This window comes from Mesoplodon bidens, assembly GCF_964165515.1.
Source record: "Mesoplodon bidens genome assembly, chromosome: 1".
Taxonomy (NCBI): Eukaryota; Metazoa; Chordata; class Mammalia; order Artiodactyla; family Ziphiidae; genus Mesoplodon; species Mesoplodon bidens.
The window spans coordinates 145,362,918-145,389,734 of record NC_138176.1 but is presented as its reverse complement, the minus strand read 5'-3'; the positions used below and the strand labels follow the sequence as shown (position 1 = coordinate 145,389,734).

The 26,817-nt window shown below is 39.5% G+C and overlaps 1 protein-coding gene across 2 annotated transcripts in view; it reads left to right on the top strand.

Annotated features, from left to right (window-relative positions):
• GRXCR1 (glutaredoxin and cysteine rich domain containing 1) overlaps positions 1-26,817 on the top strand; it is a gene marked incomplete at its 5' end in the record, with an annotated part of 342,040 nt that overhangs the window by 117,914 nt on the left and 197,309 nt on the right. Inside the window, one exon of one of the 2 annotated variants that reach the window (XR_014015186.1) lies at positions 23,143-26,557. The exons of the other annotated variant lie outside the window; for it this stretch is intronic. Of the gene's footprint in view, positions 1-23,142; positions 26,558-26,817 lie in introns of those variants that run through there. 2 annotated transcript variants of the gene reach the window in all.

Here is a 26,817-nt window from a genome sequence, read left to right as displayed (position 1 = left end):
TAGGAATAGTGAATATCTTTGTAATGTTAAGTCATCTTATCTAAGAGAGTAAAATGTCTATTTAATTTTGTAAATCAACTAGTATGCCCTTTATTAGGGTTTTTATGTTTTCTCCATACCATGTGTTCTTATGTGTTCATGTTGTGTGTTCTTGGTTAAATTCATTACTAGATACTTTATAGCTTTTTTCCTTTTCTTTTTTTTTGCTATTGTTATGTTTTCTAGTTGGTTATTGCTGGGGTAAGTTAGTGCTATTGATTTTCTAAGTTGTTATATTCAGGTAAATTTCTGAACTTTCTTATTTCTAATTGCTTCATTTGGTGATAATTCTGTGGTTTTATTCGGAGATGGTAACATCTAGTGCAAATAGTGATCATTTTTCTCTTTTTCTTAATTATTTTTCTTTCCTTTTAGTATTGGTAGGACTTCTAGTACTGTATCAATCAGTTGTCATTTATTGGGTATGGTTCTATAATTTGGAGGGTATGCTATCTGTGTTTTTCCACTAACTGTAGTGTTTGCTATAAGATTTTGGTATATAAGGTTTACCAGTGAGAGGGAGTTCTCTTCTAGTCTTAGTTTGCTAAGATTTTTGAAAAAGATAAATAGGTCCTGAACTTTACTAAAATCTTTTTGCCTCATTTAAATAATGATATAATTTTTTCCACTCTACTAATAAGATAAATGGCATTGATGAGTTTCATGGAGTGTAACTAATTTTGCGCTTCTGGGATTAACCTCATTTGAGCATGATGTCAATTTTGGTTTTTTTTTTTTTTCAAATGAACTGTTGGATTCAATTAGCTGGCGGTATGACCTTGGGGAAGCCATATGACCCTTCTATGCCTAAATTCCTTATCAGTAACATGGAGATAATGTCAAAGAGTTGTCTTTGAATTATATATGTTCAGGGCTTAGGCAAGTTCCTGACATAATAAAACCTATGTAAATGCTTATAATATAAATTTTTTTTGCGATCAGTTAAATGAGCTTCTAATTTTCTTTTCTTCTGTACTATCTGTTTTTGATAGCAAAATGATACTAACCCCCAAATGAGTTGGGCACCTTTGGACTTTTTCTTTTTTTTTAAATTAATTTTTATAGGAGTATAGTTGCTTTACAATGTTGTGTTAGTTTCTGCTGTATAGCAAAGTGAATCAGCTATATGTATACATATATCCCCTCTTTTTTGGATTTTCTTCCCATTTAGGTCACTATAGAGCATTGAGTAGAGTTCCCTGTGCTATACAATAGGTTCTCATTAATAATCTGCTTTATACATAGTAGTGTATATATGTTACTCCCGATCTCCCAATTCATCCCACCCCCCTTTTCCCCCCTTGGTATCCAAAGCAAGCACATTTAAATAAAGTGCTTACTTACCCTCCTGGTTTGAGAGGGTTTTTTTGCCCCTCTTTTTCAAAAAGACAATAATAACTATTGAATATGATGTTAGCTGTGGGTTTGTCATATATGGCCTTTATTATGTTGAGGTGTGTTTCCTCTGTGCCTACTTTCTGAAGAGTTTTTACCATAAATGGATGTTGAATTTTATCAAAAGCTTTTTTTGCATCTATTGAGATGATAATTATGGTTTTTATTCTTCAGTTTGTTAATGTGGTATATTACACTGATTGATTTGAGTATATTGAAAAATCCTTGCATTCCTGGGATAAATCCTACTTGATCATGGTGTATGATCCTTTTAATGTATTGGTGGAGTCAGTTTGTTAGCATTTTGTTGAAGATTTTTGCATCTATGTTCATCAGTGATATTGGCCTGTAATTTTCTTTTTTTGTGTGATATGTCTGTCTGGTTTTGGTATCAGGGTGATGGTGCCATCATAGAATGAGTTTGGAAGTGTCCCTTCCTCTGCAATTTTTTTGGAATAGTTTCAGAGGGATAGGTGTTAACCCTTCTCTAAATGTTTGGTAGAATTCACCTGTGAAGTCATCTGATCCTGGCCTTTTGCTGGTTGAGAGTTTTTAAATTACTGGTTCAATTTCAGTCCTGGTAATTGGTATGTTCATATTTTCTATTACTTCCTGGTTCAGTCTTGGGAGATTGTACCTTTCTAAGAATTTGTCCATTTCTTCTAGGTTATCCATTTTATTGGCATATAGTTGCTCGTAGTAGTCTCTTATGTTCCTTGTATTTCTGTGGTGTCAGTTATAACTTCTCCTTTTTTCATTTCTGATTTTATTGATTTGGGCCCTCTCCCTTTTTTCTTGATGAGTCTAGCTAAAGATTTATCAATTTTATCTTTTCAAAGAACCAGGCTTTAATTTCATTGATCTTTCCTATTGTTTTCTTAGTCTCTATTTCATTTATTTCTGCTCTGATCTTTATGATTTCTTTCCTTCTACGAACTTTGCATTTTGTAATGTGTATGGGGAAGGGTCAAAGACTAGGCCCTGATCCATGATCATCTTGGTGAGTTTAAGGAGAGGGGAGGATGTGATCTCCAGGTATGAAAGACTACTACTGGTATCACTCCCATTTGCTATCACTTCACCAAGCAACTCAGAGTTTCACCTTTAAATTAATAGAGACATTATGCTAAATGAGATAAGTAAAATGGTGGTTACCAGGAGATGGGGATGGAGGGTTAGGACAGATGTTTGAACAACAAAAACAACCCTTAAACAGGGTACGGACCTATAAGTAGTAAATCTAGAGATCTAATGCACAGTACAGTGAATATAACCAACAGTGTTGTATTATAATCATCAAACTTACTAAGAGACTAGATCTTAGTTATTCCAGCCACTAAAAGGAAATGATAATGTCATGTTATAGAAGTGTCATGTTATAGTGTAGCTAATTATTGCTACAATGGCAATCACATTACAATATATAAATGTGTCAAATTATTGTGCTGTACACCTTAAATTTACACAATCTTGTATGTCAAATATATTTCAATAAAAATATTAGATCTAAGGGCTTCCCTGGTGGTGCAGTGGTTGAGAGTCCGCCTGCCGATGCAGGGGACACGGGTTCGTGCCCCGGTCCAGGAAGATCACACATGCCGCCGAGCGGCTAGGCCCGTGAGCCATGGCTGCTGAGCCTGCACGTCTGGAGCCTGTGCTCCGCAACGGGAGAGGCCACAACAGTGAGAGGCCCGCATACCACACACACACACACACACACACACACACACACACAATATATATATATATTCTTAAAAAATAAAATAAATACAATAAAAATTATTAAAAAAAACAACAAAGAGAAGAACTAGCTTTGGAAAAACATGGTATCTTTTTAGGTTGGAAGCTAGCAGTTTAGGAGTTTGAGGGAAGAGGTGTTGGAGGAGTAGATTTTCCAGTTCGTCCAGGTAACTCACATATTTTCATCTACTCTTCGCCCAGCAGAGATTTTGCAATGCTTTCACCAGGGCGACTGGAACTCATGTTGCTGATTTCTATAGTGGAAGGCCAGGCTTTGATCATCCCAGACTAATGTAGAGAGATGCGAGAACTGGCCTGGAAGGGTTTCTTCTCTTATGAGTGGTTTTGGCTCTCATTAGCCCCAGGCTGCAGTTTTCTACCTCTCACACCCACCCAGTAAGAAAAAGCATTCTGTCCCCAGGGTTTCATAAACCTATGCATTTTGTTTGTGCATTAGTTCCTGTAACCCATACTTCTATATTGCTTTCAGACTGTGTAGAGGAACCCAATAGCCCATGCTCTTTGCCATCTGTTCTGGACTAGGACACCATGATTGTACTTTCACTTTGGTAATGTGCTGATTTGACTTAGTAGTCCTGACATGTCCAGGGAGCATTGAGACTCAGAGAAGAACTTTTCATCTTTGGCACATTCTCAATGCTGTGACAAAAGACACAGTCTCAGGTGATTTCTCTGCTGGACTTTGACTGGGGGCCTTGTTGTTAATTAACTTCAAATGAAATTTTAAAAAAAGGATATTTTTCACATTGGCATTTGAGAAATTGTGCTACAGGAGGCAGTACATACTTGTCCTTTCACTTGACAGAGAACACAAAGTACTTTGGATTGTTCATGGCTCCCTCAACGCATTTCAGCAAAAGAAAAGCTGACATTTTAAATTTATTGCCAATCCTAGAGAAGAGCTTACTAAATTCTGCAGGGAACAAGTTAAGTCAAGTTCTTCCCCCATTATTAACAAGGAGACAAAAATTAACAAAGTATGAAGCAAAAATAAGTTCTATAAACATACTAACAGTGTGAGATGTCACTGACTGGGGACCTACTTCTGCTTGGGTGGCAAAGGAAAGGCTTATGCAAAATCACATCTGAGCCAACGCCAGAGTGGTATGCAAAGATTTGGAGACAGAGCTTCCCAAGTGGAAAGAAGAGCAAATATAGAGGCTCAAAGGCTTGCATTTTCCTGAAGAGAACTAGGGTCAGTGTGGACTGAACTGGGTGATGGAGGGAGAGAGCAGTATGGAATAAGATTGAAGAGCTGGATAGAAGCCAGTTCATTCAGGGATTTTGAACCCTGACCAAGAGCTTGGATATTATTCTAAGGGTAATGGGAAGCACTTCCTATCCAATAGCAGTCCTGCCATCTATGCCTTTAAAATGTATTCAGAATGTGACCACTGCTCACCATTACACCAACACTTTCACTTATTTTCAGGAAAATGGCAGGATCAAATTCAAGTAAAAAAACAAACAGAACTCTGCTATGTACAGAATGGTACAGAATGGATTGTGGAGAGGAAATTATTTTATGGTCCAGATGGGAGATAATACTGGCTTGGACTAAGGTGGCAGCAATGAAGATGGTAAAAAATGGACACATTTGGGGTAGATTTTGAAGGGGTAGTTTGACAGGGCTGCTCTTGGATTGGATATGGGACATGAGTGAAAGAAAGGAATAAAAGATAGCTTCTAGGTTTTGGAATGAGCCGTTAGGTGAATGGTGGAACAATTTACTGAGGTGGGAAGATTGGAGGAAGAACACATTTGGGATGGAGAGAGCCAGAGTTTTGGGTTTTTAAAAAAAAATTCTATTGGGGTATAGTTGATTTACAGTGTTGTGTTAATTTTGGGTGTACAGCAAAGTGAATCAGTTATACATATACATATATCCACTCTTTTTCAGATTTTTTTCCCATATAAGTCATTACAGAGTATTGAGTAGAGTTCCTTGTGCTATACAATAGGTCCTTATTAGTTATCTATTTTATATATAATAGTGTGTATATGTCAGTCCCAATCTTCCAGTTTATCCCGCCCCCCGTAACTGTAAGTTTATTTTCTTCATCTGTAAAAGAGTTTTTTTCTGAGATACAAATTAAACATTCTGATGGTGTTGTCAAGAAAGCAGTTGGATATACAAGTCTGGACTCCACGGAGTTGAGAGCATATATGTGGTATTTAAAGCCATCTGAATAAATGATATAACCTATGGAGAGACTGCAGATAGGCTGGAGAGGACAGCCTGGGTACCAAACCCTCCCTTGGGAACTCCAGTATTTAAAAGTTGAGCAGAAAAAGAGGATCTTGCAGAATAAACTGAGAAGGAGCATCCAGTGAGGTAAAAGAGAACAAGAAGAATGTTATGATCCAGACCCTAAGAGAGGAAAGTGCTTTAAGAATAAGAGAATAGGCAACTATGCCAAATACTCCTGAGAATTCATCCAAGTGATGACCCAGAAGTCCATTGGGTTTGGTAAGATGGAGAATGTTATTGACTTTGATAATAGTAAGTGGAGGAGAGAATGAAAGGTGAGAAAAAGGTGTTAGCAACTATAGAGAAATCTCATGAGTTTGCTGCAAATGGAACATACATTTAGGTGAGGGTTTCTTGTGTGTGCTTGCGCGCGCACGCGTGTGTGTTTTCCTTTTAAAGGAAGGGAATAGCAGAGCATGTTTGAGAATGATCCAGCAGAAAGAGGTCATGGTTACCAGGGTCTTTGAGAAGGCAATCAGGAATGGGATTCAGAAGAGCTGGCCTTGCCATTGGCAGGAAGAGTTTGTTCACTGTAACAATAGAGAAGGCAGGGTAGGTAGAGATGCAGGTAGCAGGTAGATTTGTTGGAAAACGAATGGAATTTCATTGTGGTCGTTTCTTCGTTCTCAATGAAATATGGGACAAGCTGAGAATGAGGAGGGGGAGAAATAGTTTTTGAGTGTTTGTACAAGCCATCACGCTACTGCTTTAAAGATGCCCATCACTGTGGTAGGAGAGAGGAGTTGAGGATACTTCAATTAGAGATGGAAAGATGTGGGTGAGGTTTAGATTAGATACATTCCATATGAACCTCCACTGTCAGAAGTCACTGGGAGATGTGCTGTTCTCCCATGATAAAGCTTACGAACTCACTGAAAATAGCATGAGACCTAAACAGAAGTGTGAAGGAAAAAAATGAAGATTGCTTTAATCCCTCTATCCTTGTGTCTAAACTGCTCAGACCACATATCCCAGGATCCCAGAGTTTTTACAGTTCCTCTCATTCTTTTGTTCCCTGACCTTAAAGCACTTATAGTCTATACAGGGAGACAGACACTAAATAATAAACACACAAAAATATAATTATAGCAGCCTGGATAGGAGGGGAGTTTGGGGGAGAACGGATACATGTATATGTATGTCTGAGTCACATTGCTGTGCACCTGAAACTATCATAATATTGTTAATCGGCTATACTCCAATAAAAGATAAAACGTTTTAAAAAATGCAAAAAAATATAAGTTGTTCCAAGCATCATGAATGGAAAGAAGGAGTGCCATCAGAGAATCATGGAGCTTTAGAGGAGAGGCTTAATGTGAAGTGATGTTTACATGAGCATGAGAACGTTGAATAGGGCTTGGACAGGCAAAGAGTGGGAGGAAGAAAAGTGTAGGCAAAGGTCCTGAGGAAGCAGAGGGCCTGGTGTGTTAAGGAAGAGAAAGAAGCATGGTTTGCTTTAGGCAGATTGAGTGATGGGAGAGTGATGTGCTTGGTGAAGTTGGAAAGGTGGGCAAGGACCCAGGACTTGATTAGAAGTTGGGCTGTTATTCTAGGTGCAGCGGAGAAACCACTGAAGGGTGTTATGGTGGTGGTAGGGTTCTGACAGGTTCAGATTTATATTTTATAAAGATTAGTCTGAAAAGTAATCTTTTCCGAGAAAAGATTGAGCGGGTAGGGGCCCAGAGTGAAGGAGGTGAGAAACTACTTGGGAGATCACGGAAGGAAGAAAGCCAGAGAGGGTCATGCATTGGACCAAGGTACTGGCAATAGAGACTGAGAGAATTGGACACATTCATGACATAATTAAGGGCAGAGTTTTAAACCTTAACCCTATTGACATTTTGAGCTACGTGATTCTTTGTTGGAGCTTCTTGTTCATTGTAGGATATTTAGCAGTATCCCTGGCCTATTCATCTGCCAGGAGCACTCTCTGATCCCCACCCTCCCTCCACCCCCATTGTGAAAACCAAAAATGTCTACAGACAAAGCAGGTATCCCTTTGCCAAACATCCCTTGGAGGGCAAAATCTCCCTGATTGAGGACCAGTATTTAAGAGGGACAATTCATAGGAAAGGATAATGGATTAGATAAGGGATGAGAAGTTCATGAATGACATTCTTTTGAACAAGCAAGTAGATGGATGTGTAGCTTATGGAACTGCAATGACTCGAGGAGGAGAATATTTGGGGTGTGTATGTAAATGGCAGGAGTTCATTTTAGGCGTGGTAAATCTAGGTGCTTGGAAGACTTCAAGGGAAGTCAAGGGGAGAGATTTTGGCTGGAGATATGAAGAGCAATGGGGTTGGATGTGATCACTGATGGGGAGAATGCACATGAGAACCAAAGAGGCTGGGTTCTGAACAGAGAGGAAACCTAATACTTAACAAAGAATAGGGGACCATGTTACAGAAAGGGGAAAAAACCTCAGCATGTTTCGAGAAGTGGGTAGTAAACTATATTGAATAGTTCTAGTTATACGAGGTTAATAGTTCTAGTTCTATGAGGTTTGAAAAGTGTCCATGGGTGTTGTCAAAACTGAAGGTACTTGTAGGGGCTGAAGCCATAATCGAGTGGGCTGCAATGAGAATGGAAGTTGGAAGTTGGACCACACGTGCAGATAACTTTCACGATTTTTTTCAAGCATGGAGGGAAAAGCAGTTAACTAGAAGATGTGAAATCAGGTGGGCCTTTGTAAAAGAAGGCACAATAGTAAACATGATTAAATGCTGCTGGAAAATCCATTAAAGAAGGAGAGAGGTGGAAGGTAAAGGAGAGAAAGGTATCGATACTGACAGATTCACCAAAGTCCTCTGGTATGCAGGCCACTATTGGCCTTAACCAGGGAGAAAGTTAGTTTCTTCATTGTTACAGAGAGAATGAGAATATTATTGATGATGATGATGAAGAAGGATGATGGCTGACATTTATCGAGGGCTTATTGTGTGCCAGACTTCTCACATGGATTATTTTATGAATTCTTCCAGCAAACATGTGAAGTAAATCTTGTTAGTATTCCCACTTGAGAGATAAGAAAACAGGATTAGACAGGTTAAGTAATATGTTCAAGTGGTAGAACTTAGAATGTAAGAGAACTCACTCTAGAACTCATGTTAAAACACTTACTACAGAGCCTAAGCCCCTAACAGAAGCAGAAAAAGGAATCAAACCAATTAACCTACCAAAGAATTATTTAAATCAGTGAGCTCTTGGCTATTACCATAAAGTTTCAGACCCAGCTTGACTTGAATGAAGATTACCTCTCATAATGAAATACTCCATGGTTCCCTACACTTGACCCTATCCTGAAGCGGTGTTTTTGTTTCTTTTATTTTTATTTATTTATTAAATTTATTTATTCATTTTTAAGGAAATCTCATAGACTAATAGGGGTGCTGGTCTTGGCTCAGACAGGAAAGACTGAGCTTGGAGTGGAAAGAGCTACTAAGTTCTTGAACTGGCTTCTTTCCTCAAGCATCCTTTTTTGGACCAAGAGCAAATGTGTTACCTGCTCTGGGCTCTAGGCTGTGCTTGCCAGACCAGCTGTGAACTCTCCTTACAGCCATACAGAGACTGTTCACAGCATCCCTGTGATTGGTTGGTATAGAAGAAAATGCCATTGGCTTGCTTGACCCCACTCTTTGTTTTGATGATTCTGTCCTAATAAGCCCATGACACTGATATTTGAACATGGTACCAATCAGGGCCTGATTTATCTTGACTTTTGGTTTTCTTCTTCTTTTTTTATTCTTGAAATATAATTGATTTACAATACTGTGTTAGTTTGAGGTGCACAGCAAAGTGATTCACTTATATACATACATATATATTCAGATTATTTTCCATTATAGGTTATTACAAGATATTGAATATTGTTCCCTGTGTTATACAATAAATCCTCGTTGCTTATCTGGTTTTCTTCTTAAGATTTGAATGAATGACCTGTGTGTGTGTGTGTGTGTGTGTGTGTGTAAATATATATGGTTGTGATCATAGTTTAAGGGTGCCTTCCTGACGTCCAAGACCTGTTATCACAAACTGTAACCCTTGGCCATTTTTTGAAGATGAGTGAAAAGACATAAAGAGTGAAAAAAAGTAGAGCAAAGTTTTATTTGGACAAATAAATTTATAGTGGTTCCTTTTTATGTTATAACGTTCTGGATAATTTGGTTCCTTTTTTAGTTTTCAGAGTGATGATGCACAGATAAATTAGCATTTCTACCTCAGCTGCCTCTTTCAGCAAGAATAAAGGTACTCAGGTCAAGGTGAATAAAGAGGTAGGCTGGGACCCAGAGAGAGTGGAGAGATGGGAGTGAACTGTGCAATTTATCTGGACATGCTTGGCACTTCCCTTTTCATGTTAACAGCAACAAAAAAGAAAGACTAAGAAAAAGAAAAAAACATTGCTTCAACATGAACGTGAAAAAACAATTGTGTGGCTCAAATGTTAAGTACACAGAAGTACTTTTCACTAATACCTTTTCCGACCTAATCTGCTGAAGGATCTGAACTTTTGAGATATCCCAGACTCTGTTCATGTGTAAATGCAGCTGTAGGCTTCCAGAGGTGAGACCTTTCCTTTGTTTTGAGCTCCCTGCGAGAAACTCCAATTACTAGATCAGAAGAGAGAACAAGCAAAGTGAGAGAAGTATTTGGATGTTATGGGGTAGGTGGAATTGGGAGTTTCTCAAGTCTTGTTAGCTAAAAGGCTTCTATGTATAAATGCATATTTATATGTATCTGTATATATGTGTATATGTCTAGATACACACATCCCTGAGACTCTGCGGTCCCATTTACAGATCTGTTTTTTAATACTGAAGGAGATTGATCTGATCAGAGGGCTTTGATTTCAGAAGCTGTCACAGGGCCCAGGTGACAGAGCCGCTTGTCTGCCACGTGGCAGTTTCTGAGTACTGCAGCCACAACCCTGCATACTGCACCCCAGCCATTCATAGCATGATGGCTCCGAGTCCCAGAAGAAAGCATTTCTCATTTGGTATTAAAACCTGATGACAAAGGTCATAAAGAACCTAGGGGTAAGACGGGAATAAAGACACAGACCTACTAGAGCATGGACTTGAGGATATGGGGAGGGGGAAGGGTAAGCTGTGACAAAGTGAGAGAGTGGCATGGACATATATATACTACCAAACGTAAAATAGATAGCTAGTGGGAAGCAGCCGCATGGCACATGGAGATCAGCTCTGTGGCTTGTGACCACCTAGAGGGGTGGGATAGGGAGGGTGGGAGGGAGGGAGACGCAAGAGGGAAGAGATATAGGAACATATGTATATGTATAACTGATTCACTTTGTTATAAAGCAGAAACTAAAACTAACACACCATTGTAAAGCAATTATACTCCAATAAAGATGTTAAAAAAATTAGATATATACAACACTGTATATAAAATAGATAACTAATGAGAACCTACTGTATAGCACAGGGAGCTCTACTCAGTGATCTGGGAAGGAAATCCAAAAAAGGGGATATGTACACACATAACTGATTCAATTTACTGTACAGCAGAAACTAACACAACACTGTAAAGTAACTATATTCCAATAAAAATTAAAAAAAACCCTGATGACACACAAAAGGAGATGCACGATGTTTATAAAGCTGAATGTTTGGAAAACTCAGCGCTGCCACATCAAATGTTTGGAGGCACCCAAGGAGGTGAAGAGTGAAGCACTGTGGCAAATCCAATGTCGACCTTCCTTTCATTGGGAACCAGAGCTTCGGACCATGCTGAGCATTTTGATATCCAATGAAATCCACGTTTGAATCAATCACTGGGAGCAGAGCCAGTTCGATCATGTGGCTCTCTAATGCCCAGCTGAGTGACGGACAGTAATATGTTTTGTAACAACTTAAGGAAACCCAGAAGACTGTTGACTAGCAGTGCATCCCGACATTATTAGCTTCCTTCTGATATGTCAGCGTTGCCAGTGAATTTTAATTTTCCCCAAGGTTCTTTCTGATCTTGAAGGCAACAATGGATGTGCTTCTGGACTCTCAGATTTGCACTGAATTCAACTGATATTTCTTTTTAAGACTTGAAAGGATCATAAGTTACAACAGGCTTTTTGGCCTCAGAGCAGTCATGGCCCTCAGCTGTGGCAAATGTGGGCAGTAAATATGCGCTTTGATGGACTAGACTTTTGTAACCTGCCCCCTCCCCTCCCCCCGTCTTGGAAGGAATAAAAGGAAGCTTTATAGACATAAGGAGATAAAGAATATGCTTTATAAAATCAAAGTATCATTTATAAACAAGAAAAACATTCCAATAATTTGGGCTCAAGTCGGGACTTCCAGTTTAAAAAGTCTTAAATTTCATAGTGCTTTGATAGTGTTTTTGTAAAATTTCACATGATCCTCAGCATACAGTACCATTCCATTTGACCTCTATTTGCTCAGTGATAACATTTGATTGAAGTCCTGGAATTCTTGTCTCAACAGGTTTATTAACCTCAGTGTTCCAGGTCCTAACTCTTAACAGTTCCTATAATCAGTTGTTGCTACTACCAATTTAGCAATGTTCAAACTTTTATCACGTTAAGAAAATGACAGCATAGTCAGAAAAGTATGTTAATGTTGGTTCTAAACAAGTTATTTAAATTCTCAGTGAAGTAGTGGAAGGAACACTGGCTAAGTTTGATGACATTAAGCGTTAAAATATGGATTTTCCTGCAACAAGCTAGAGGACCTCGGACAAATTTTTTTAAACCTCTTTGATTCTCAATTTCAGCATCTGTGCATTGGGGATAAAAATATTAACCTTCTAGTGCATCATTTATTCACTCCAGAAATTTGCTGAGCAGCTACTCTGTGCTAGGCACTATTCTAAATGTTGGGATACAATGTTGAATAAGATACCCAAAGTCCCTGTCCTCATGAAGCTTGCCTTCTAGCTGGGGAAGACAAACAGTATGTAATTAAACAGCTCTGATAGTCTTAAGTGTTATGTAGGGTACACATCAGGATAATGTGGTAAGAATGCCTTGGCTGATGGGGCAGCCCAGCATCACACCAAGTGATCAGGGAAGGTGCCTCTGAGGACGTGAGATTGAGGATGACCTGAATGACAAAATGGCACTAGCCTTGTGAGGGGTCAGGGTAAGTGCATTCTATGGACAGGGAGTAGAAGTACAAAGGACTTAAAGTAGGTGCAAATGTGGAGTGTTTTAAGTACAGACAGAAGATGGGTCTAGAGGAAGGCAGGGGCCGGATCACGACATAATTCATTTCAATCATAGTAAGGATTTGGATAGTCTCTAAGGGCATTGTAAGTCATTGGAAACTTTTAAGAAATGCAATGCCATGGTTTGATTTGTATTTCAAAAAGTTGACTGCTGTGTAGAAAATGGGCTATGGGGGAATTCCCTGGTGGTCCAGTGGTTAGTACTTGGCGCTTTCACTGCCGAGGGCCCAGGTTCAATCCCTGGTTGGGGAACTAAGATCCCACAAGCAGCACAGCCAAAAAAAAAAAAAAAAAAAAGGACTATGGGGTAGATGTTAAGCATGGTAACAGGAAGAACAGTTAGGAAGCTATTCTAGGTACGAGATGATGGTGGCCAGGACTAGTGAAGTAACAATGGAAATGGAAATGATGGATTGGGGATGTATTGTAGAGGAAGAAATGTCAAAACTTGCTGATGGATTGAATTTGACAGGTTTAAGAGAGAAGTCTGGGATAAGTCTTAGGTTTTTGGTTTGATGGGAAGAACCAATCAAATGGTGTAAGACTTGGGAAGAAACTGGTTTGGGCAAAGAAACTGAGAGTTCCATTCTGCATATGTTAAGTTTAAGTTGTATTTTAGGCTCCAAGTAGGGATATCAAAGAGGTATCTAAAAATAAGAAGTACAATATGCAAACTAGAGCTCAGGGCAAAGCTCTGGGCTGGAGATATAAATTTGGGAATCATTAGCTTTGTTGATATTTAAAGCCATAGGCCCGGAAGAGGGCTCAGGGAGAAAGAATGAACAGAGATTAGGAGACCTGGGGCACTCCAACATTTAGATGTCATATTCAAAAGAAAGAATCAGCTGAAGAGTTTGAAAAGGAGTAGCTTGCAGATGGAAAAACACAAGACAATGTTTTATGTCTAGGAAGGGGTTATTTGTATCTATTGCTGCTGAGAGGTAAGTGAGGATAGAGACGTGGCCTTTAGGTTTGTTCACAGCGACTCAAAACAAGTGCACTTGCATTGGAGTGATAGGGACAAAAGCCAGACTGGAATGGATTATTATGAGAATTATAATCAACACAAAGCAAGTGTCTGGTACACAGTGTGTGCTTAACATATGGTAGGTATCACTGAGAAATTATAATTTGGTGACAGATTTTGTGGGTTGCCTATAGCAGCCATTCTCCTTGCCTCCTTCTTCTATCCCCTACTTCATTTTTCTGGCAGACACCCCCACCTCAATTTGTTCAAGTTTTCCACTCTCCCGTATGCCTAGGGATGAGCCATTATTAGTCTGGGTCACTCTTGGTGGTCTCTTTCCTCTTGTCAGTGACCAGTTTTGGCACAGGAATGCAACTCAATCCTGGCCAGTGGGATCTGAGAGAAGTCTGGTGAGGGCTTCTGGAAAAGGTGTTCTTTGCTAATAAAAGGATATTCATGGGAAGAAATGCCCCTCATCTTCACTGAATTACGTCTGTTGGGGATATCTGGAATTGTTGCAGCCATCTGCATAGCAACTGAGAGAGACAGGCTGTGGATGGCAGTGTGGAGATAAGGAAGGCCATCTTTGTAGACCTAGTGCTCAGTCTCATGGGGGTAGTAAGGCACTCTTTAAGTCAGTGCTTCTCAGGATGTGAATCCCACAAAGCTCTGTACGATGCTGATTTTACTTATAAATTACCTAGTGCCAGACGGTCTAAGCTTTACTTAATATTTTATAGATGAGTAAATTGAGATCAAATGAAGTTAAGTGATTGGCCTGGGGGATTCAAACCTAGGTTCCCTACCTACCGTGTGAATGCTGTATCTCTGTAGGTCACAGTAAGTGAGTAGGGCATCTGTAAATAAAGGTGTATTTATTTGGTATCTGTTTTTAAAATGATGGGTTGTTTTTAAATTTATTTTCTAATAGTACCAACTGGTTTGAGATTGAGTTTCTCCTTTTGTCAACTAATGAGCCTGGAAATGCTGAGGAAATGTGTATCAGCAATCCTTGGTCCATGTATACATTGGGTAACAATGTTCTTGACTAGAGGTACCAGAATCCAAGTTTCCAAAGAGTAACTTGGTACAAATTAACAGTCAAGTTGTTTACATTGCTAATTTTAAAACACATATAAAATTTCAAAAAACTATTATTAATTTAGGGCTTAATATATGATCTATCTTATATTCAGTGCTTTAATTACATTGTTTCACCAAATCTTCACTGAATCTTGAGCTCCAAGAAAATATGATTTTCTGCGTTTTTATGATTGAGGAAAGTAAACTGTGGAGAGTGTTAATGTATGTTGTTCCAAACTACTGGATTTTAATCCAGGTTTGTCTCATTCCAAAGGCCATGCTCTTAACAATCCAATGACTACATTAAATTTTAACTAAAATAAATATGCAGGCTACCTAGTACACTGAGGTAGCATGTTGTCTCTAAAAGGGTTTGTGCATAGAAAAAGCCTGGGAGGAAGTAGATCAGATCAGCAATAGTTTTTTTTGCTGTTGGGAATTACAGTTAATTTTTATTCTCTTTGATAGATCACTGTTGTTAAAAGAAAAACTTGTATGTGCTGTTTTTAAAAAGTCAGGATTTTTAGTTTACAGATCTGATCACCAGATGCTGGACAGAGATGGATTTACCAAGGTAATGTGGGACCACTTTGCTACCAACCACCGGGCCAATTGGGCAGTTGTCCCTTTCTTTTTGTCTTTCATTCTAACTTTCACTGTAGTGCTAGGGGAAGAGACATCAGTCCTCTTTTTGTTCACCAAACTCTTTCACGCTTCTTTCTATAAACCACAGATGTCTTCTTTCCATCTCTCTGGGCAAGACTGAAAAGTCGGAGTTTTCATGTTCTAAAGACAAACAGAAACCAGTTGCCCAAATATTTATTTTGTGTTGGATTGATTGGTACTTTAGATAAGTGAAAGCAGTATTTTCTTTTCGCATCATCTGTAGATAGAGGCTTTCTTATTGAGTCATTGGGGTTCCTTTTCTATTAACTCTAGCTAAAGCCACGTACTCAACCACAGGACAGTGGGTGATTACTTAGTAAATAACCCCGATCACCTCTGAGATTCCTCCTTCATCAATATATGTAGAGCAAACAGAACCTTGATAAGACCCTGGTTGATTGCAAAATGAGTTTCCTGTATATGTTGCCAACAATTTTTTTTCCTGACGGCTTAGTTACATTTTGCAGGTTTATATGCTTTTTAGAATTTGCATTCTCCCACCTTCATATAAAACTTTGAGCGATATTTACAGAATGCTGTTAGTAATGTAAAATACAGGTGGCCAGGTTAGAATTGAAATAACTCTGCCAAAGATTGAGGAGAAAATTTTATAACTTAATAAGTATTTCAGCCAGGAAATGACAACCATTCTTGTGATAAGAACCGAAATACTGTCAAATTCAAGTGAGGTGTTATAAGAAGACATTAAAATTTCATGATATGCCATGAAATTTGAGTTATAAAGTAGATATTTAATGAATGACACTGTCCTTCACTGCCATCTGTCCTTCAGATTTACTCTGTTGTGTTAAATCCTTAAGCGCATAAATTTTTTTACAGTTAAATTCGAGCTCCAGTAACACATCGCCTATTTTCCTTCATCAATACATTGCCAATTTTGGTCGTTGCACTGCCTTCTTCCCCCATCTTTCAGTTTGTAGTACAGACCACAATGGCTTTCTGAATCACATGAGGAAGAGCGCTATCCTTTCTCTTCCTCTCCCAGATTTTAGGCCTATATCATTTTCAAGGTGAAATGGTTAACAGAGAACTCAACAGTTAGCTCTGTCTAAAGTGCCTGATTGGACTGCCTCACTCAGAGGTGATGACCTCGTTCTTCATCCCCTCAGGGAAGAAGGGAAATGCCTGCACATTATCCTACAGAGACAGTAGTATGATGCTGTGTGTAGGGGAATGTCTCAGAGTTTAGCTCAAATACTTATGTAAGTTCACTTTACAATGTGAAGGTAGAGAAATGAACTCTTGATTATGTGCACTAGTTTTACAGTGTCAGAAGTATTGCTGAACCTGTAGAAGACAAAAGAAATAGGCATATATCTATGTTAAACCAACAACAAAATCTTCAGTACTTAAAATTGTTGGTACATTTTCTTTCAAAAATATTTTATTCATATAAGCACACAAATATATCTATGTATGTAATTGAGGAATTTACTCTCTATAAAATTTTGTTTTCTTTTCCCTACATGTAATGCTACTTTATAAACATTTCCTTATTTTATCAATAGATATTCAGAAATATTTTTAAATAGCCAATGTATTTAACTATTTATAAATTTTAGGGCATTTAGGTGTTCACAATTCTTTTTCTGTTATAAATAGTACTGCAATGTATACTCTGGTTCATAATCTGGCATTTGTATGGCACCAACTGAGTGCTAGGGACCTTTCTAACCACTTTATATGTACTAAGGATATGAATCCTTCCAACAGGCCTTAGAGATGGGTACTATTATGACATTCATTTTATAGTTGAGGAAACTGAGACATAGGGAAGCTAGTTTCCAAGACCACACACTGGCAACTGGTAGGGATACAATCCAGTCCAAGCAGTCTGACACCAAGATCTCCATAATCACCATGAGATTTTCGTTTCATTTCTTAATATTTTCTTAAGGGTAGACTTCTAGAAGTATAATGAATGGACTAAAGGGTATGAACTTGTTCAGGCTCTTAATTAGTTTATACAAAGGATGCATCAATCTGTATTTTCACATTGCTTTATGGGGAAGCTTGTTTTACTATGTTTTTATCAACATTGAGAAATATGAGCAAAAATCTTTGGTCAATCTGATAGGTGAAATTTAATATTTCATGTTGCTTTATTTGCATGTCTTTGTGCATAGTAGCATGGGCTCCAGTTTATCTGTGCTTGAATCCCAAGGGTATCTCTTTATAGGATGGTTGTGAGAATTAAAAGAATCAATACATGCAAGGCTCCTAGAACAGACCTTGTATACAGGAAGCAATAGATAGATGCTGGTTATATTAGTATTTATTTGGTAGTGATGGGGTTCAGAACATACTGCCCCCAAATATGGCATACTTAATATCTTAACCTGAAAGAATATAAGAAAACTGCAGGTCCTGGAAGGACTCTCTGACCTTCCCCTTCTCCCCTGAGCAGGTCATAAAACCCTCTTGTGAGTGGTGCCCTCCCTATACTGGAGGAAATGAATACCCATATCTCCAAAGATGAGGGACACCAATAGGAATGTGAACACACAGCCTTGCTAAGTTTCTCCCAGTTTATTACCTTAGCTTATAACTCTTTGTCCTATCATATCTTTCCATGACTTCCTTCATCAGACCTCGTATTAAAACGCTCAGGTTTAACCATTTCTTTGGGTTTTCATTTCCTTATGAAGGTTCCCATGTCAGGTAAAATTTATATTAAATAAACTTTTATGCTTTTCTCCTGTTAATCTGTCTTTGTCTGGCCAGTTATAGAGCCCCAGCTGGAGAACCTAGGAGGCTAGTAGGAAAAGGAATCTTTCCTCCCCTACCGCAGTAAAGGTGAACTTCTTTCTTGTGTTTCTTGGCCACTTGTGTTTTTCTTTTGCAAATATCCTATTCATGTACTTATTTTCAGAAAGTTCATAGAAAAAAGATTCCCTACAATATTCCTTTAAGATAGTATTGCAGTATTTTGTCTTTATTAAGGAAGGAAAAGAGACAGAGTATTGATTGAATCAGACTTAACATTTGAATGAAACTCTTAAAATCTATAGAGTGCATTTAAGAAAAACAATACTGGGAGAGAACACCTTCTTTGGCTTCAGCAGTTGATGTGTAGACCAGAGCATGTATTGCTTTTGTAATTTTTCAGTAAAAAGAAAGATAATGGAAAAAGCCAAGTTTCAGTGTAATAAGAAACACAATAAACACATTTCATTACAGAGCTCAGAGGACTATGCAATAATTCATATCTTTGAATTACAGAATACATTTTGAGTTTGACATTTTGTGATGAGAACACTGAAATGTTGCAGCTAGTTTGGGGAGAAATGGGCTTAGTGTATAATTAATGGAGACAAGCCATTACAGAGAACAAAAAAATAAAATTAAATAAGCATACGTGTCAACTGCTGGGGAGAGGTGGAATAAAGTGTGAATCATTGTATTTTGGATTAAAATAGCATGCTTTGATAATTGTAGTGTGGAGCTTTATATCCATTCTCCTGCGGTGCTAAGCATCCTCACTAAGTTAAGTAACATTAGCTGTGACATTAAAGCAATCAACAGAATTAGCATGAACCTAGATCCAGAACATTTAAAGCAGAAAAAAAAAATAGCACAGATCCGTAGGTCTGCAGAATGCTCATGAAAGCTAGCAGGCTCACCAAATTCTTATTCTAGTTGGCACAAGTCCACTGGACTCACAGTGAGCAGGAAAGCCAAGGAATGGGAAAGGGTGCACTAACCCAGATTATTAATGACATTAACAGCAACAGTCAGTGTTGAAGTGTATACTCTGTGCATGCCCAGTGCAGGGCCCTTCGCATACAGCTCTTCATTTCATCACCACAACCCATTAGGGAGGGATTATGATCCTCACAAAAACTTATAGCTGTTAAGGGGCATCGCTGATATTCAAAGCCAGGTCTCTTTCCAAAGCCCATGTTCTTATTCACCTAGAGATGCTGCCACAGTATCTCTTCCCTAACCCCATTAGTTTTTGCTGTTGTCTACTTCTGTCCCAATTTTTCGTTCATTCATGCATTATATATCAAATAGCAATGAGATTCTTAATATGCGCCCTGCCCTGTGCTAGATGCTCTCGATACAGCAGGGAAATCAATGCCTGTTTCTTCCATTCATGGAACTTACAGTTGATCAGAGGAAACTGAGAGTTACTAATCATCATCATCAAACAGCATTTATTAAGTACCTAGAAAGTGCAGTCTCTGTCATTTTTGCAGCAGTACTTTACTTTGGTGTTACCACCTCCACTTTACATATAAGGAAAGGGGCTCAGATACATTTGGCAGTTGGTTCAGATTTCAGCCAGCTGTGAAGTGTCTGGTCTGGGATTCCAGCCTTGGCCTGCAGGATGTTCTGTTGCTTCCTCACGACTTCACCCTGCCTGATTACTATGCCTCTTGATTCTTCAACGCATTTCTCGTAAGGAACATAAGTCCCTGTGCCACCATCTTTTGCATTTTTTGCCGCTACCATCTTGTCACCTTCCCTCTAAGTCACTTCCCTTGTCAGAATTTCCCACAGATAGGATCATTTCTGTACAAAGTAATGTGTTCAAAGTAATGTGCTAATACTGTCTCTAATAGTCTCACCTCCCATGAGAAACACACATGCACATGCACACACACACACACACACACACACTTTAGCCATAGGGGCATATATTAAATGAACTAATATTCAACATGATAATTAAACATTTTCTGGAAAAGTCAGATTATAGTAGCTTTTTGCTTTTCAAGGCACAGGTAGTGCAAATTCAAAGCAAGTTTCAGCAGCAATCACATTAACCGTATTGCCTCTAAATCAGTCTTCTTTTAGGATGCTTCATAATCTTTGGTGATGTGACACGACTTAGACACATCATCCCAAATCATTTCAGTCACTCCTATAAATGTGTCATAACCATATCCTAGCTCTGACAAAGTGATAAATCTCCCCTCTACTGTAAACTATCTGCTCTGACTTGTGGGAGTATGTCTAAGGAATACATGGGCTATAGGAAGCAGCTCTCTCTTTATATATTGGAAGTTCTTTGAAGAACATTAAAAGATTTCAACACAGAGTATCTTAATTAAATAAGTAATACAGGTGCCTTCAGGGCCCCTACCTTGGACTGTGATTGACGGATACCCTGTCCAGGTGTCACTACAGTTGACCTGCTGCTTGCTGTATGGCAAGTTTTCAATCCCTCTGTTAGTCTAAGTTTACTTCTTTTTAGAGTTGGGATAATATCTGTAGTGGCTTTAAAACTGGCCCAAAATTCTGTGACATACCTCCCATCAACAGGTTGGGTCTGTGTCCCCTCTCCTTGAAATGGGTGGGCTTGTGACTGCTTGACCAATAGAGTACACTGAGGTGATGCCATGTGACTTCCAAGCCTAGGTCATAAAGATCCTGCAGCTTCCATCTTGCTCAGGGAACACTTGCTCTTGGAACTTTATGCCTCCATGCTGTAGTCTTATTACCCAGAGTGCACCAAGCACTGCAGTTGACAGTCTCAGATGAGCCCAGCCTTCTAGCCATCTCCACTGAGGCACTAGACGTGAAAGCAGGGTCATCTTGGATCCTCAAGATAAGTACATCTGGCAGCCAAATAACACCAAGTGACTGTCATCGACATGATGTAGAAATTTCACCTCTCCAAGTCATGACTAAATTTCTTACGCACAAAATCATGAAACATAATAAAATTGTCGTTGCTTTAACCCACTATGTTTGGGGTAGTTTGCTATGCAGCAATAGGTAAATAAAACACTATCTCATTCATCGTGAAGGATGTAGCAAGACTCTTAGCTTAGGGCCTGACCTCTGGTAAGCACTCAGTGAATGCTATTTTTATTTCTTGAGCATCTACTATGGTCACAAACACACATAAAATGTTTTGAGGCATAGGAAAGAAGTGTAAGATATACTTTTTTCTTTTACAATTTTGGGAGTGGCAGTAAGGATGAATACACATGAAAAGATAATGTACATATTGTTAGAGTAATAAATGCTATAATTGCTGTAAGTGTTTAAAGAAAGGACAGGTAAGTCGCTGTGAAGAAAGTGGTTCTTGAAATCTGAAGCCCCCATCTTCCGGAAGAGTAAGGGAATATTTGTTCCAGAGACTGTGCAAGATAATTGATCTGATTTTAATTCACGTTGCATAGATTAAAAGACAAGAGAGGTGATGCATATGTTTTGGTCACCTCTTATTCACCCTGTTGGTGAGGGAGGGATTCCTGCACTAGGGTTATGGGGATGGGGATGGCTGAATACAAGTCACTGGACAGTGGACAGATGAGATTGATAGCAGTTCAGTAGTTGCATATATCCACAGTGAGGGGAGGAAGACATTGTATGGCTATGCAGGGTCACACAGGTTTGTGCTCAGGAACAGAATGAGCAACCAGGGGCTGTGGGGGGCAGGCTTTATAGAATCAGGAGGGTGGAGTGACCCCTGGTTTCCAGGTGAGGATGTGACTTGGCTTGAATACTTCTTAGGACTTGGAACTGAAACTCGATACTCAGGGATAAGTATCCTCTGCCTAGTCCTTTTGATGAAAAGTGTTGTCTGGGTAGGCAGCCTTACTCACAGAAGTAGACTGAAAGGGAGACTTGCTGTCGGGCCCTTGGAGACCCTCCTGGTTTTATCAGTTACATACATAAAAAAGCAGCACATGATATTGAGCTTTCATTTTTGGCCTTAAACTACATTATAATCTGCTCAAGATGGCAAAGCCAATGAAAAGTGCAGCTTGGTTTTGAATCTGAGTGTGTCTGGCCCAAAGTCCTTCATGAGCTCAACGTCTGTGCACTGGATACAAATGAAGGAGTGGACAAGTTCATGAATACCACTGAGTGTGTGCTGCCTCTTTCTGTGTCATCCTCCTCTATTTCACTGAATTTAATCTAATCGCAAGGCACCCAATACCCTAACAATGTTCATGAGTATTTTATTACAGTTATAAAAGATGTCACCATTGGAAGAAGTGAGGTAAAGTGTACGCAGGGGTGTTTTTACAACTTCCTGGGAGTCAATAATTATTTCAAAACAAAATAAAATTTAAAAATGCTCAGGGGCCTAAGGTTCCTGGCTTTGGAGATGGTCACTGTAGTCACTATAGGGCAGCAGAGTCATGGTCAAGCTTGCCATCTACATGAGCACTTTTCACTGTTTCTCACCCCACTTTCATGTCCTTAGTCTCTCCATATCAAGCCTAATTCTAGGTAATTATTAAAATCACTCTCTTGCACTCACTCCCAGTTCCTTGTCTCTCTTGTTTCGGCTTCCTTGTGTTCATTGGCTAAACCGCAGCCCTGGTTAAATCCAGCTCTGCCTCCACTGTGTCTTTACCAGGAGACCTGGACCCTGCTGGAGAAGAGCACACAGCCAGGCTGACTGGTGTTTTTTTCTTACATCTCGTATCTTCAGTGCCAAGAATAGTGCCTGACACATAGTAAACATTTAATGTATATTTGTTCAATGAGTGAGTGAATAAAGGGTCATCTCTTGAGGGCTTCAGGCATCTAGGTAGCCATAAAGATGGCTGTATTAAGGACAGTAGACACATTCTCCCCTTCTCTTCTTTATCTTTTATTCTGTTCACAGTGTCTCCCAAATTCAGTCTGAGTAGAGCCAGCATTCAACAGGAAACTCTAAAGAGGGCTCTGATATTTATTAGTTACTGAATGAAGTCTTCTTATATGTCACTCTAAGAAGTGACATATAAGAAGGAGGAGACATTCATTATAGACATTATCTGATTTGAGGATACCTTCCACTTAGGTAGAGAATCCAATTGTGTAAGTGAAATGACAGAAAACAATGAAGATGCCTCTGTCCAAATGTCTTGATTACTTTCTTAAAACTGAAATCCGAGAGACCTGCAAGGTGGTGGAGGAGTAAGACGTGGAGATCACCTTCCTCCCCACAAATACATCAGAAATACATCTGCTTGTGGAACAACTCCTACAGAACACCTACCTAATGCTGGCAGAGACTTCAGACTTCTCAAAAGGCAAGAAACTCCCCACGTACCTGGGTAGAGCAAAAGAAAAAAGAAAAAACAGAGGCAAAAGAATAGGGATGGGACCTGCACCTCTGGGAGGGAGCTGTGAAGGAGGAAAAGTTTCCACACACTAGGAAGCCCCTTCACTGGCGGAGATGAGGGCTTGCAGGGGGGAAGCTTTGGAGCCATGGAGAGTGCAGCAACAGGGGTGCAGAGGGCAAAGCAGAGAGATTCCCACACAGAGGATCGGTGCCGACCAGCACTCACCAGCCCGAGAGGCTTGTCTGCTCACCCGCCAGGGTGGGTGGGGGCTGGGAGCTGAGGCTTGGGCTTCGGAGGTCAGATCCCAGGTAGAGGACTGGGGTTGGCTGTGTGAACACAGCCTGAAGGGGGCTAGTGCACCACAGCTAGCCGGGAGGGAGTCCAGGAAAATGTCTAAAACTGCCTAAGAGGCAAGAGACAATTGCTTTGGGGTGAGCGAGGAGAGGGGATTCAAAGTGCCGCCTAAACGAGCTCCAGAAACAGGCGCAAGCCGCGGCTATCAGCGCAGACACCAGAGACGGGCATTAGACGCTAAGGCTGCTGCTACAGCCAGCAAGAAGCCTGTGTGCAAGCATAGGTCACTCTTCACACCTCCCCTCCCAGGAGCCTGTGCAGCCCGCCACTGCCAGGGCACTGTGATCCAGGGACAACTTCCCCAGGAGAACACACGGCGCGCCTCAGGCTGGTGCAACGTCACACTGACCTCTGCCGCCGCAGGCTCGCCTCGCATCCGTACTCCTCCCTCCCCACTGCCTGCGTGAGCCAGAGCCCCCGAAGCAGCTGCTCCTTTAACCTTGTCCTGTCTGAGCAAAGAACAGACGCCCTCAGGCGACCTACACGCAGAGGCAGGGCCAAATCCAAAGCTGATCCCCGGGAACTGTGCGAACAAAGAAGAGAAAAGGAAATCTCTCCCAGCAGCCTCAGGAGCAGCGGATTAAATCTCCACAATCTACTTGATGTACTCTGCATCTCTGGAATACCTGAATAGACAACAAATCATCCCAAAATTGAGGCAGTGGACTTTGGGAGCAACTGTAGACTTGGGTTTGCTTTCTGCATCTAATTTGTTTCTAGTTTTATGTTTATCTTAGTTTAGTATTTAGAGTTTATTATCATTGGTAGTTTTGTTTATTGATTTGGTTGCTCTCTTTTAAAAAAAAATTTTTTTTTAAATCTTTTTGTGACTGTGTATGTGTATGTTTCTTTGTGTGATTTTGTCTATATAGCTTTGCTTTTACCATTTGTCCTAGCGTTCTGACTGTCCGTTTTTTGTTTGTTTTTTATAGTTTTTAACACTTATTATCATTGGTGGATTTGTTTTTTGGTTTGGTTGCTCTCTTCTTTCTTTTTCTAAAAATTACTTTTAAATTATTTTTATTTTTAACAATTTTAATAATTTTTTATTTTAGTAACTATTTTATTTTATTTTATTTATTTATTTTTTCGTTCTTTCTCCCCTTTCTTCTGAGCCGTGTGGCTGACAGGGTCTTGGTGCTCAGCCGGGTGTCAGGCCTGGTGTCAGGCCTGAGCCTCTGAGGTGGGAGAGCCAAGTTCAGGACATTGGTCCACCAGAGACCACCCGGCTCCACTTAATATCAAACATCAAATGGGGATATATGTATATATATAGCTGATTCATTTTGTTTTAAAGCAGAAACTAACAAACCATTGTAAAGCAATTATACTCCAATAAAGATGTTAAAAAAAAAAAAGGGCGAAAGTTCTCCCAGAGATCTCCATCTCAATGCTAACACCCACCTCCACTCAACGACCAGCAAGCTACAGTGCTGGACACCCTATGCCAAACAACTAGCAAGACAGGAACACAATCCCACTGATTAGTAGAGACCCTGCCTAAAATCATAACAAGGTCACAGACACCCCAAAACACACCACCGGATGTGGTCCTGCCCATCAGAAAGACAAGATCCAGTCTCATCCACCAGAACACAGGCACCAGTCTGCTCCACCAGGAAGCCTACACAACCCACTGAACCAGGCTTAGCCACTGCAGGCAGACACCAAAAACAACAGGAACTGCGAACCTGTAGCCTGTGAAAAGGAGACCCCAAACACAGTAAGTTAAGCAAAATGAGAACACAGAGAAATACACAGCAGATGAAGGAGCAAGGTGAAAACCCACCAGACCAAACAAATGAAGAGGAAATACTCAGTCTACCTGAAAAAGAATTCAGAGTAATGGGAGTAAATATGATCCAAAATCTTTGAAATAGAATGGAGAAAATACAAGAAAAATTTAACAAGGACCTAGAAGAACTAAAGAGCTAACAAACAATGATGAACAACACAATAAATGAAATAAAAAATTCTCTAGAAGGAATCAATAGCAGAATAACTGAAGCAGAAGAAAGGATAAGTGACCTGAAAGATAAAATAGTGGAAATAACTACTGCAGAGCAGAATAATGAAAAAAGAATGAAAAGAATTGAGGACAGTCTCAGAGACCTCTGGGACAAGATTGACCTCACCAACATTTCAATTATAGGGGTCCCAGAAGAAGAAGAGAAAAAGAAAGGGACTGATAAAATATTTGAAGAGATTATAATTGAAAACTTCCCTAATATGGGAAAGGAAATAGTCAGTCAACTACAGGAAGCACAGAGAGTCCCATCCAAGGAGAAACATGCCAAAACAAATATGAATCAAACTATCAAAAATTAAATACAAAGAAAAAATATTAAAAGCAGCAAGGGAAAAACAACAAATAACATACAAGGGAATGCCCATAAGCTTAACAGCTGATCTTTCAGCAGAAACTCTGCAGGCCAGAAGGGAGTGGCAGGACACATTTAAAGTGATGAAAGGGGAAAAACTACAACCAAGATTACTCTACCCAGCAAGAATCTCATTCAGATTCGACAGAGAAATTAAAACCTTTACAGACAAGCAAAAGCTAAGAGAATTCAGCATTACCAAACCAGCTTTATAACAACTGCAAAAGGAACTTCTCTAGGCAGGAAACACAAGAGAAGGAAAAGACATACAATAACAAACCCAAAACAATTAAGAAAATGGTAATAGGAACATACATATCTATAACTACCTTAAATGTAAATGGATTAAACGCTCCAACTAAAAGACATAGACTGGCTGAGTGGACACAAAAACAAGACCTGTATATATGCTGTCTACAAGAGATCCACTTCAGACTTAGAGACACATACAGACTGAAAGTGAGGAGATGGATAAAGATATTCCATGCAAATGGAAATCAAAAGAGAGCTGGAGTAGCAATTCTCATATCAGACAAAATAGACTTTAAAATAAAGACTATTAGAAGAGACAAAGAAGGACACTACATAATGATCAAGGGATAAATCCAAAAAGAAGATATAAAATTGTAAATATTTATGCACCCAACATAGGAGCACCTCAATACATAAGGCAAA